Source organism: Coptis chinensis, chromosome 7 (genome assembly GCF_015680905.1).
Source record: "Coptis chinensis isolate HL-2020 chromosome 7, ASM1568090v1, whole genome shotgun sequence".
NCBI classification, from domain to species: Eukaryota; Viridiplantae; Streptophyta; class Magnoliopsida; order Ranunculales; family Ranunculaceae; genus Coptis; species Coptis chinensis.
This window is the reverse complement of record NC_141462.1, coordinates 34,407,227-34,419,795: the sequence shown is the minus strand read 5'-3', so window position 1 is coordinate 34,419,795 and position 12,569 is coordinate 34,407,227. Positions and strand designations below refer to the sequence as shown.

At 41.3% G+C, this 12,569-nt stretch overlaps 1 long non-coding RNA gene across 1 annotated transcript; it reads right to left on the bottom strand.

Annotated features, from left to right (window-relative positions):
• Positions 1-472: 472 nt before the first annotated feature.
• On the bottom strand, positions 473-1,747 carry LOC147487228 (uncharacterized). Its single transcript, XR_015202131.1, has 2 exons — positions 1,229-1,747; positions 473-1,185 (listed from the first exon to the last, which is right to left on the bottom strand). It is a non-coding gene; the product is annotated as an uncharacterized LOC147487228 (long non-coding RNA).
• Positions 1,748-12,569: the final 10,822 nt, after the last annotated feature.

Here is a 12,569-nt window from a genome sequence, read left to right as displayed (position 1 = left end):
GGCATACCACGCTTGGAATATTGGAAAGTTGGTTGTGAGCGTGATGAGGACAGCCCAAGTGTGGCACTACTTCATCCATAGCAGCACTCATAATCATCGAGAATGAGGAAGAGTTTCGTTCTTATATAAAATGGTGTATACTTATTGTGTTGAATACTATACTTGTGATGTAGCTCTGAAATTCTTCTTCTGTAAGTTTTAGACTATCTGGCAAAGGCATAGCCTCCGTGATCATATAGCAAATTATTCAATGCATCTATGATCAAAATGGAATCAAAATTTCAGTACCTCTTTTACTTGGTTTGATAAAAAGATCCGTGTTGAAGTTAAAATAAAAATTAAAAATGGTCATACTCTCTGTATATAAAAGAAAATCTAGTTTAAAGATGGTCATATTCTCTGATTCAAATGAGAAAAAAATCAAATAACTGTAACTAAGAAGAGAGCGAGCGACAGAGTACCACAAACAATTGGATGGAAAAGTAAGAAAGTCGAAAACCAACTCAATTTGAAACGAGCTCAATATGATTTGACAGTGAACTTACAGACAAATAATAGGAAATACTATAGAAAGAAAAAGTGATACGAATACAGGTCCATTTCTTGTGCTCCACCATGAATCTCACAATTGTAAACTTGTAGTATTGTAAGCAAACGTGCAGACGGAACCTCTTTGGTATAAGATCTGTCATCTTACTCATCTTTCAAATTCATTCCAACAAAAAATCTACAGAGAAAATGACTATGTTATATCACCACGAAACCTTACTTCATGATCCATTAGCATGAACCCGAACCATCAATATCCACATAGAGAATATCATTTCGAAATACTATCTGATGTCAATTTAGCTAAAATCCTAGATGTTGACCACTTGTGACTGTTGAACTGAACTATGTCAATAAAATTATGAGATTTATGGATAAAACTCAATCGTGTAATTCAACAGAGAACCCTGCATTTTGGCTTTGGCTTGCTACATCTGTGCACAAGCTTCAACTCTCAAAGAAGTACATCAGCAGTTTTTGCACAACGAAGTAATATGACACTTTAAGGATGCTATCTCCAAAAGCATATTATCATTTGTTCCTAATTTTTCAAAATTTTCAGATTCCTAATCTCATTGTCTTCCTCATTTCAAAGTAACAACACAAGAAAAGAATAGTAAAATAAAAAATAACACACTATAAGGTTTCCAAGAGATGACAGGAAAAGTGCATATAACACACTATAAGGTTTCCAAGAGATGACAGGAAAAGTGCATATCTTAAGTTACAACAATAAAAGTCGTCTGAAATTAATGTTTTGTTAGCCAACCATATAGTCATCTACTATCTTGATTTTTCTGTATATCCATGGAGTTCAAAATATCAAGCTTTCCAAGTATAACCTGTAAGGTGATTCATGTATATGATTTAGTTGAGGAAGACACCAACTCATGTAAGGTGATTCATGTATATCCTGTAAGTCAGTACCTAAAGTATCTACATATACAGAACCTCTCTTAGTCTAACCTCAAGTTGAGGATGACACCAACTCAAGTTTTCATATGGTAAGAGCGACAAGCGCCACTCTAATCCTTCAACTCTTTTATCAATTTTATTCTCTACTTTAATTCTTAGTCATGTCAAATGACAGTGAAATTTCAGTTGGTGTCGCCGAACTCAAGGAAGCATGATGATCCGTTCTTCGTTATCATTCTGAGAATCCTACAGCAATTCTAGTATCTCCACCAGTCTACGGAGATAACCTGGATTCGTGCAATAACCATGGCATTCCATGCAAAAAATAAGCTTGGATTTGTGGACGGTACTATCAAGAAACCAACGTACTGATGCTACAGAATTGCCTAAATGAGAGTGTTGCAACTTGTAATGATGGGGTAACTAGTTGGATTCTTAATTCAGTTTCTTTTGACAGTCGGACTAGCATCCTGTATGCAGATTCAGCCAATGAAATTTGGAAAGATCTGCGAGAATGTTATTCTCAGTCTAACGCACCAAAAAGGTTCCATCTAAAGCAATCACAATTTGCACTAAAGCAAGAGGATTTGTCGGGTTTTTGTATATTTTACCAAGTTGAAGTCGGTTTGGGATGAGTTAAACTCAATCGTGATTATACTGCCTTGTACTTGTGGCCATGGTCAAGCTTTTTCTGAAATCCTCCAACAAGCCAGGGGCATGGAGTTTCTACAGGGCTTACGTGATCGCTTTGCACTGATTCGTAGTCAAATACTACTGAATCATCCATTTCCTTCAGTTACGAAGTTATATTCTCTGGTTCGCCAAGAAGAGCAGCAACAGGAAATCAACTCCTTGGCAAACCCAACTGTCAAAGTGACTGCTCTGAATGTTAACAAGCCTGAAGAAAGGCCTAATTATTCTCGAGATGGAAATTCAAATCGCTTCAATCCTTCTCATTGGGTAACTGGCCACGTCCCCATTGTGATCACTGTGGTCAGTTTGGACACATTGAGGCCACTTGCTATAAGCTACACGGTTATCCGCCCAAACATCCAAAACCTGCTCCATTGGCAGTAGCACAATCTAGAGCAAATTCACTCACTCAGGAACAATACACAAAGCTCCTAGCACTTCTATCTTCATCAGGTACCAATGCAAATGTTCTCACCACAAATCTTGCATGTATAGCATTATCCACACCTCCACACCTCCTTTCTCTTCATGGATTGTTGATACAGGGGCTTCTCATCATATGTGCTCTTAATTAAATTTATTTTCCTCTTATATGAGTGCACCTCCTCAGTTCAGTTCAATTGCCTAATAATAAACATGCAATTGTAACTCATATTGGGACAATCATAATCTCATCAGTTCTTACGTTGGATAATGAATTTCATGTACCTTCTTTCAAGTTCAACCTTCTTTCTGTTAGTCAACTTACTCGATCTTTCAATTTCATGGGTTCCTATTTCATGTGCTCTATGTAAAAAATATGGTCACAAGGAGAACAAATGTCCGGAGAAACCCACCCAAGTTTGGGTAAGAAAGAGTACACCGCAAGAAGTAAATAGAGGTTTGAATGTAGGTTCTACATCTAGGGAAATACCAAGTCCAGTGGAGGAAACACCAGTAGATCTGGAGGTTGAAGAGGGACAGGGGGTTTTTCAGGAACAAGATAGAGCTCTGAGAGAATAGTGGGGCTATAGTGGTATGGAATAACAATCTTTGTAAGGGAGAATCTTGAAAGGTATCAGAAGTACGCATTAATCGCAAGCCTGGTGAATGCAGTGAATACAGTCTTGAATGGACAAGAGTAAATAGCTCGAGTCAAAGGTAGAGAGAAGGTAAAGGAAGCAGAAAAAGGGAATAGGATTACTTCTCTTCCCCAACTACCCAATAGCCGAGAAAGAAATATGTACGAAGGGTTAGTTGCTGAAAATGAGGAGGTAGATGATATGGATGACCTATCAGATTATGAGGAAGAATTGTTTAATGACCACTTGCCTAAAAACAAGTCGAGGCATGAAACGTCTTCAGAGGATTGGTCAACTGTAAAGCCAAAAAGAAGCAAAAGAATTCAAGAACGTTCTTCGGGAGAAATTGAGCCTACTCTCGCAATGATGAAGAAGGTAAAGTCACTAACCAAAAACAAAAAGAGGTATCTTGAAGATTATACAAAAGAGTTTTGGGACGACATTATGGGGCTCACATATGTGTGTTGTGCTTGTGGGTGTTTTTTCTGTGACTATGAGAAAACGCAACTTCATCTTAGGAAAGATCATCCTAAGATAGTAAAGCAATTGAAGGCTAAAAAGTAGGAGATCAAATGAGATGATTCCTATGAATACTTGCTTGTGGTATGTGTAATGTCATTTGTGTGAGGGCTTCATGCCTGTTGTAGTCTTTGTATGCTCCCTTTGTCTTTGATTGGGGCTTGTGGATTGAAGGCAGATGGTCCCTCAGGCTATGGTTAATGGGGTTGCTGATTGCGGTTTTATGCCAGTGTAGGGAGAAATCCCAAGTGTTTTAGGTTTGATGCCTTATGTTATGTGTACCTCCTTCTAATGACCATACTCTTAGGGAGGGTATGTAATGCTTCTCTATGTGCAATAAACAGGTGGGGGTCTGCCTTAACCCCATCAAACTTTTCAAAAAAAAACTTACTCGATCTCTTCGATGTTGGGTAACTTTCACACCTGTTAATTGTCTTTTTTAGGACCCGTCAACGAAGAGGAAGATCGGACAGGGTGAATATCATGATGGGCTCTATTTCTTGAAAACATCTTCAGCATTGTTATTCATGATATGTATATACTCTAAGGTGATTTATGTATACCATTTAGTTGTAAGTCAGTACCTTAAGTATCTATAAATACAGAACGTCTCTTACTCTAACCTCAAGTTGAGGAAGACACCAACTCATTCTCTTAAGTTTTCATATATTTCTTTGATGAGCCATTGCAGACCTGAACACGGGACTTGATAGCAGTAGGCTCATTTACTTTTCCAAATGCATCTTTGCCACATACTTCCCACATATATCACACAGCCTTACTTATCTCCTTCCACTGAAATACTTCATCCAACTCTCCTACTTTACCCACCTTACCAAAACTCCTATATATGCACATGCACAATCAATCATCATATAAGAAAGAAGAACCTTTATCATTCATTTAATTTTATCTCATTTGATATCCTACTTTTTAGCCTTCAATTGCTTTACTATCTTAGGATGATCTTTCCTAAGATGAGTTGCGTAGGAGATCAAATGTTATCTACTAAATTGATTTGATCAAATCAATTGCATGAAATCAAATGAGACACACCTATATATATGCCTAATACATGTAATATCATCTCTTTTTAGGAAATCAAAGTCGGTTTTCCTTTAATTATTATTGTTGAGTAGGAGATCAAATGATAACTACCTATATATGCACTGTGTTTTCAAGGACTAATTTCACAAACATAAGATGAAAGCAACAACTTATCATATAAAGAATATATATATTGTTGGGACCTGGGCACACCCGCCAGGCCTGGGCATCCGCCTCCATGGGATAACTAGTACCGATATTGTCCCCCACTTAACCACCCATTGGGCTTTGGGCCACATCTTGGCCATGGGTGTGGGGTTTTATCTTAAAAGGCCTCGGTACTAGTTAGTGATCTTCCCACTTTATCAACCAATGATGAACTCCTTTTTTGTTCAATGTAGGACTATTTCTCTTTTCGGTCCACACACTCTAACAATCTCCACCTTGGACCGAACTCCAAGGGACTCCATTCGTTCATCGTCGAGCACGATCCAATGCCAGAGCTCTGGTATGTCTGGGCCTCTGAGGGAGGTGGCTTTTTCTCAACCCCAGAGCCTACTCCACCTCGAACATCATTCCATGTTGTTAGATCCAACTCGAGTTATACCCTCTCGAATCTTTACAACATCCAAAGGGGCACCAGTCTTCGGTGTAACGGGCACACTTCGTTAAGCAACTCCACCTGAGTTGCGGCCTTCCCTGGCGCTCCAGCTTGAATGATTTCGTCTCTTGATTCTTCATGATCAGTGCTTTTTATCCCTGCCGAACTATCGGCTCTAATACCACTTGTTGGGAGATTTCACTAGAAGGTCACACCTCAATCTAGCTACTTTCAAACCCAAATGATTTCAACTTGGAGATCACACCAAGGAAATCACCCACCCAAGACTTTGTTAGTTATCACAACCAACTCAACAATGCAAAACCGCTACTATATCATCACAATTCAAAGCAACAATAATAATGGAAGTAAATCATGCAAAGAGACACAAAGATTTAAGGTGGTTCGGTAAATGTTACCTACATCCACACAAGAGCCGAGTTTCCTTTATAGCAAAGATTGGAGAGTTTACAAGAGATATCAAGAATCAAGAAGAAGAGGCCTCACTCAAACCCTAGCTCAATAGAGCTCCCACAATACCCTAGAAATGAATCTCTCAAAGTTATCTCAAAAAACCCTAATCTATTTCCTTTATATAGGTGTACATAGAAAAAGGGGAGAAAAATGGGCTTGGGCCGAAACAGTGAAAATTTTCAGTAGCATGAGCGCAGGTGCGCCCTGGCCATGGTATGGATGAGTGCGGTCACACCCCTTCTAGTAACTTTCGCAAGACCAGAGCGCAGGTCGCGCCTCCTCCAAGGCATGGACGAGCGCAGTCACGCCCGACTTCCAGTAGCCTTCGCAAGTCCAGAGCGCAGGTCGCGCCTCCTCCAAGGCATGGACGAGCACGGTCGCGCCCCCTTCAGCAGACTGAAAAATCGTGAACGTGGCATACGGACACCGGAGCAAAGCTCGACGGTTCCAACAACCCAACAATCTCCCACTTGGAACCTTCAAGATTCTACATGCACATCACATCTCAATTATAACAACTCCATCCAATTCCAAATTTACTAAAGAAACACTCGGCTCATCCATCATGGTCTTCAAGCAAGAAGACCCACCGAAGTTGAACACAACTTCAACTTCTCAGTAGGCACGGTCTTGGTCAACATATCTGTCGGATTCTCACTCCCTTGGATCTTCTCAAGTGCCAAAACCTCATCCTCCAACAGAGATCGGATAAAATGATACCGGAGACCAATGTGCTTGGTCCTAGAATGAAAGGCGGAATTCTTAGCAAGATGTATAGCACTCGATCGCCACCTTTGTAACACACTTCTCTCTTGCTTCATCCCAAGCTCTTCCATCATATCAATCCCTGTAACCAGATCATCTCTTTGCTTGCCTCTATAACGGCCACATACTCTGCTTCTGTGGTAGACAAAGCAACAATCTTCAGAATCGCGAAATCCAACTCACTGTAGTAGCACCTTTTTTCTTGTAAAGACATAACCGGTGTAGTGCTTCTTCTCAGCGATCTACTTCTCTGCAAAATCGGCATCCACATACCCTTGCGGGTTCACAACACTCCTTCCATAACATAGGCATTTCTCGTAGTACCTCACCGGATATCTCAATATCCACTTCACGGCTTCCCAATGTTGCTTGCCAGGATTAGACATAAATCTACTGACAGCTCCCACTGCTTGGGCTATATCCGGACGCGTGCAAACCATGGCATACATAAGACTTCCAATGGCAGAGGCGTATGGTACCTTAGCCATGAAGTTTCTTTCCTCAACAGTCTTGGGAGAGTGTTCCTTGGACAACTTGAAGTGGACTACCAAAGGTGTGCAAACTGGTTTCGCACTACCCATGTTGAACCTCTTCAATACCTTCTCAATATACTCAGCCTGAGACAACTCCAGAATACCTTTCTGCCTATCTCTTCTGATCCTCATCCCTAGAATCTGTTTCGTTGCACCCAAGTCCTTCATAGAGAACTCACTTGCTAACTTCTCTTTCAATCTCCCAATTTCGACATATCGAACTTCGCTACTAACATATCATCAACATATAGCAACGGGAGGATGATATAGCCGAGTCGAACCTCTCAAGTAGCAACAATGGTCGTTGCACTTATAGTAGCCATTTCCTTGCATGAAGTTATCAAACTTCCTCGTACCCACGCTTTGCCTAGGGGCTTGTTTCAAACCATACAAGCTCTTTTCTTTCGAGCACCAAAGATACCATATTCTCTTTACCCTTCTTGATGAAACCCTCCGGTTCTTTGTATATAAATTTTCTCAACTAGGTCACCATGGAGGAAGGCAGTTTTAACATCCAACCGCCAAGATACAAATCTTCGCTGCAACAATACTCAACACCGACCGAATAGTATTCGGTTTCACCGGGAGAATATCTCTCGCGGAAGTCGGCGCGCCGCTTTACGCTAAAACCCTTGACTACTAGCCTCGCTTTGTATCTCTGGGAACCATCATGTTCCTCTTTGACTCTAAACACCCATTTGTTCTGTAGAGCCTTCTTGCCCATGGGTAGATTGGCTAACTCCCACGTGCCATTAGAGATGAGGGACTTCATCTCATCTTGCATAGCAAGCTCCCACTTGCTTGCATCACTCGCCTCTAATGCTTCATCATAGCATTGAGGCTCGCCACCATCAGTAAGTAGCAAGTAATTCACATAGGTGGAGGGCGGATATCTCGAACTAGGTACATGTGGCCTAGATGTCTTCCTTGGGGCACGAGGTGGAGATGGACTCGGTGGTGTAGTATCCTCATTATTCTCTGAGTCACTACTACTGTCATCCTCTGACTGTGGGGCTCCCACTATACTACGACTTACATCGAAGTCTTCCAACTCAACATACTCTGTGCCGCTCTTTGTGCCCGATTCCTTAGTTATTGCTTCATCTCTGTCATTGTACATCACCTTCTCATTAAACACAACATCTCTACTACGAATGATTTTCCGATTTTGATCATCCCAAAAGCGATACCCAAAATCATCACCGCCACAGCCAATGAAGGTGCACTTTAGTGACTTAGCATCAAGTTTGCTTCTAGCTTGGTCACTAATGTGGACATAGGACACACAACCAAACACCTTCAAATGGGAAAGGTTCACATCCTTCCCGCTCCACACTTCCTCCGGAATCTTAAAATCCAAAGGTACCGATGGTCCTCTATTGATCGGGTAAGCTCTTGTCTTAACACTTTCTGCCGAACTGCTTGGGCAAGCCTCGCTAGTGTAATGCGATACACCTAGCTCTCTCTCGGTGTTCTATTCATCCGCCTCGCAACCCCATTCTGGCGAGGTGTCCCCGGCAAAGTCTTTTCCATCTTGATGCCATTGTCATCTGAAAGACTTCTTAAAACCTGAATCCTCATACTCTCCACCATTGTCGGATCTCAGCTTCTTTACTTTCAAGCTTGTCTCATTCTCAACCATGGCCTTCCAAGTCTTGAACACTTCAAATACTTCTGACTTGTGTCTCAAGAAATAGACCCACACCTTCCTAGTATGGTCATCAATGAAAGTCACAAAATATGACTTTCCGCCAAGTGAAGAGACATTAGCTGGCCCCCAGACATCTGTATGAATCAACTCAAGCCTTCTAGCTTTCGGAGTCTGACCCATTCTCTGAAAACTCACCCGCTTTTGCTTTCCAAATACACAGTTCTCACAGAAGTCAATTTTAGTCGACTATAACTTTGGGAGTTTACCAGAAGAGTGAAGGATTTTCATTCCTTTCTCACTCATGTGACCAAGTCTGTAGTGCCAAACATTCAGATCCTCTTTGCCATGTGCCACGGCAATCGACTCACAACCAAGTGCAGTCATGTAGAGAGTACCATCTTTCTTGCCATTTGCAACAATCAATGAGCCCTTCGAAACCTTCCAAGTATCACCGGTGAAAACTATAACAAATCTTTCACTTGCCAATTGCCCCACAAAAATCAAATTCTTCCTCAAATCCGGAACGTGTCTGACGTCCCTCAATAACCATGACGAGCCATTCATCTTGATATGTACGTCACCCTTGCCGACAATGTCACAAAGTTGGTCATCACCAAGAAAGACCGTTCCAAGGTCACCTTCGGTGTAGTTCTCAAGGAACTCTCGATGTGAGGTAGCATGGAAAGATGCGCCGAAATCAAGTACCCAAGACTCCTTCTTGTGCTCCATCAAACATATCAAAGCGTCATCTACCATCTCAACAACATTAGCTTCTTGATTCTTTTTCTTGTTCTTATTAATGTTGTTGTTGTTTCTTAGTGGGCAATTGGGGCTATAGTGGCCGTGCCTACCACAATTATAGCACACAAACTTCACTTATGTCTCGAGGTTTGTGTTCAACGCTTTGCAATCGGGGGGCTTGAGATTTCGATCTCCCCCTCCACTTCTTCTTACCACGATTCTGTTTGAATTTCTCCCTACTTTCGGTATTTCAATGCCGACCCCGAAGTTGACCCCGAAGATGAAGGACAATCTTGTCTCCGGATTTCCTCGGTTAGTATCATACTAACAACGTGCTCAAACTTCAACTTGGTCATTCCCGCAGAGCCAATAATAGCCGCAACTATAGCCTTCCAACTTGGAGGCATTTGTCCAAGTATCGCCAAAGCTAGCACCTCATCACTAAATGTAATCTCAACCGACTCCAATTGGTCCTTAGTTTGGTTGAGTTCATTTAGGTGATCCTTGAAGGATGCCCCCTCCGACATTCTCATACTAAATAGCTTGGTGATCAAATAGACTTTGTTCGCGGCCGAGGGTTGTTCATACATCGTAGTAAGTGCCTCCATGAGAGACTTCGCCGTCTTCTCAGTCTTAATGTTGAAGGCTACCGACTTTGAAAGACTCAATCGGATTGTGGCCAAGGCCTTTCTATCTTGCAAATCCCATTTGTCTTGCGGAATCTCCTCAGGCTTCTCACTTATCAACGTTTCTATCAAATTCTTTTGATAGAGAACACCTCAATTTGCATCTTCCAATAGCCGAAGTTTGTTCCGTCAAACTTCTATATCCTGTAGCTTTCTTTGTCAGTCGTCATGACTTTACTGAATCAAAACCAACGGTGTAGAACCTCTCAGGGGAATTTCCTCAAACACCTAGCCTCCAATGCTAAAGGTGGAGTCTTTTCCTCACACACCCTGTAGCTCTGACACAGTCCTGTAGCTCCGATACCACTTGTTGGGACCTGGGCACACCCGCCAGGCCTGGGCATCCGCGCCCATGGGATAACTAGTACCGATATTGTCCCCCACTTAACCACCCATTGGGCTTTGAGCCACATCTTGGCCATGGGTGTGGGGTTTTATCTTAAAAGGCCTCGGTACTAGTTAGTAATTTTCCCACTTTATCAACCAATGATGAACTCCTTTCTTGTTCAATGTGGGACTATTTCTCTTTTCGGTCCACACACTCTAACACATATATATATATTTTTAATAAGTGGAAAAAGAGAATTGCCCAACATCAAATGCACACTCAAAATTCAAAAATGATAACAAAAAAAAAATCTTTCCAAAAGATGATCAGTTTTTCTTATTGTTCAACAAATATAATAAAAACTCACATGATATTTATCCCTGCTCTTCCTTATACACTGCATGAATCATCCCCTTCAGAGACACCTCCATTTTCCTCATTAACTTTCTGATCAGATACAAATGATTGCCAAAAGAAAAGGAGGGAAAAAAAAATCGAAATGAGAGATGTAGACGTTTACACTTTACCACTTACTCTTTCACCATTACTAGAGGGATAGTTAATTACCATTTTGTCCTTGTAAGTTAGAAACTGTTATTGAGTGCTCGTTTGGATAGAGGAGTAATCCCCTTGTTATTTTACTTGTGCAGGCTCAAGTGCTCAACCCGTAAGCTATATTGTAGTGGCTGGGTGTAAGCCATAAACAACAGCTAGAAGTGAAGAGTAATGTGAACGCTTCAACTGAGCCCATCATGGCATATTGGCATCATAGTCTTTAATTTGCAAAATCCTAACTAATGTAATATGCGATCTGAGTTGTCAGACAACTTTTTCATGGGCACGATTAGCTAGCTATAAGCATACAACGACAACAAAAACGAATTTCTTGTTCATAGGCCACGCAGGCGAGCATAATAAACTGATAAGAGATTTCTATGTTGTTGCCTATGCCCTATGGAGAGAAGTATCTGCTGTCCCAGATAAGTTTCATAAGTATTCCACACCAGAGTCAGTCATAATTTAACCCTCATCATTTCGTAATTGTTTTAGGCCGAGCTCTCCAAAGCCATATGTGCATCGTTTCATTTAAGAAAAATATATGCGTATTAAAGTAATGACGTCAAAGTCAGATGAGCAATTCACCAGTGGCCTACCGGTCAAGACTTGGAGGCAAAGTCTTGGGGTCCTATTCTCAGTTTCCCACCTTAATTAAAAGGAAGATTTAGGGGGATGTGGAATCATATTCTAATTATATTTCTAGCTAGCTTTCTAAAAAAGGGAATTTTGGTAATATAAGTCACTGAGGAAGTAAAGCCTAGTGGCCTATGAGGATACAACTACTCCGGCGCGCACTGTTCCTACAATGTGAGATCGACTTCAACCTGCACATTTCTGAGTGGTTTCTTAATCTTCCAACGACACGTAATGTATGGAAGTTAAATAAAGAAGAGAAAGGAAAGCGGGAAAAGTATAAAAGTAGACCTTCACCTGGTCAGCATCAAGCAGATGAGGTCTTGGAATGGCATCACGATTCAAGAGCTGAGACACAATATCCACAACCTGTAATGGCTAAAAAGTCATTGTATACGACACGGCTGAAGTCTATTCACATCATATCAGAGATACAAACATCTGAGGTAAACGGACACTTTGATAGAAACCATGCCAACTGTCAAAACCCTCACCAAGGTTCTGTATTCTCCTACAGTCCTACATTGAGAAGATAATCTTGTCAGCCAAAGAGTGTATAAAACCTTGACCAAACAAAAGTGCATGGTACAATGGAAACATTTAGTACATATTAGTAGGCAGTTAAAACATTGTCCAGTACTGGAAGAGCCATACATAACTCCAATGGCATTTTTAGCAAACATGAAACACCCATACCAGGTCGATGCTGTCCCAAATTTAGCTACCCTCACGGAGATATGTATAGGGTTCCCACAAAATGTCCAAGCATCAGCATCGGTTCAGGCGCTCAGTCCACTCATATAACCGAGTACCTC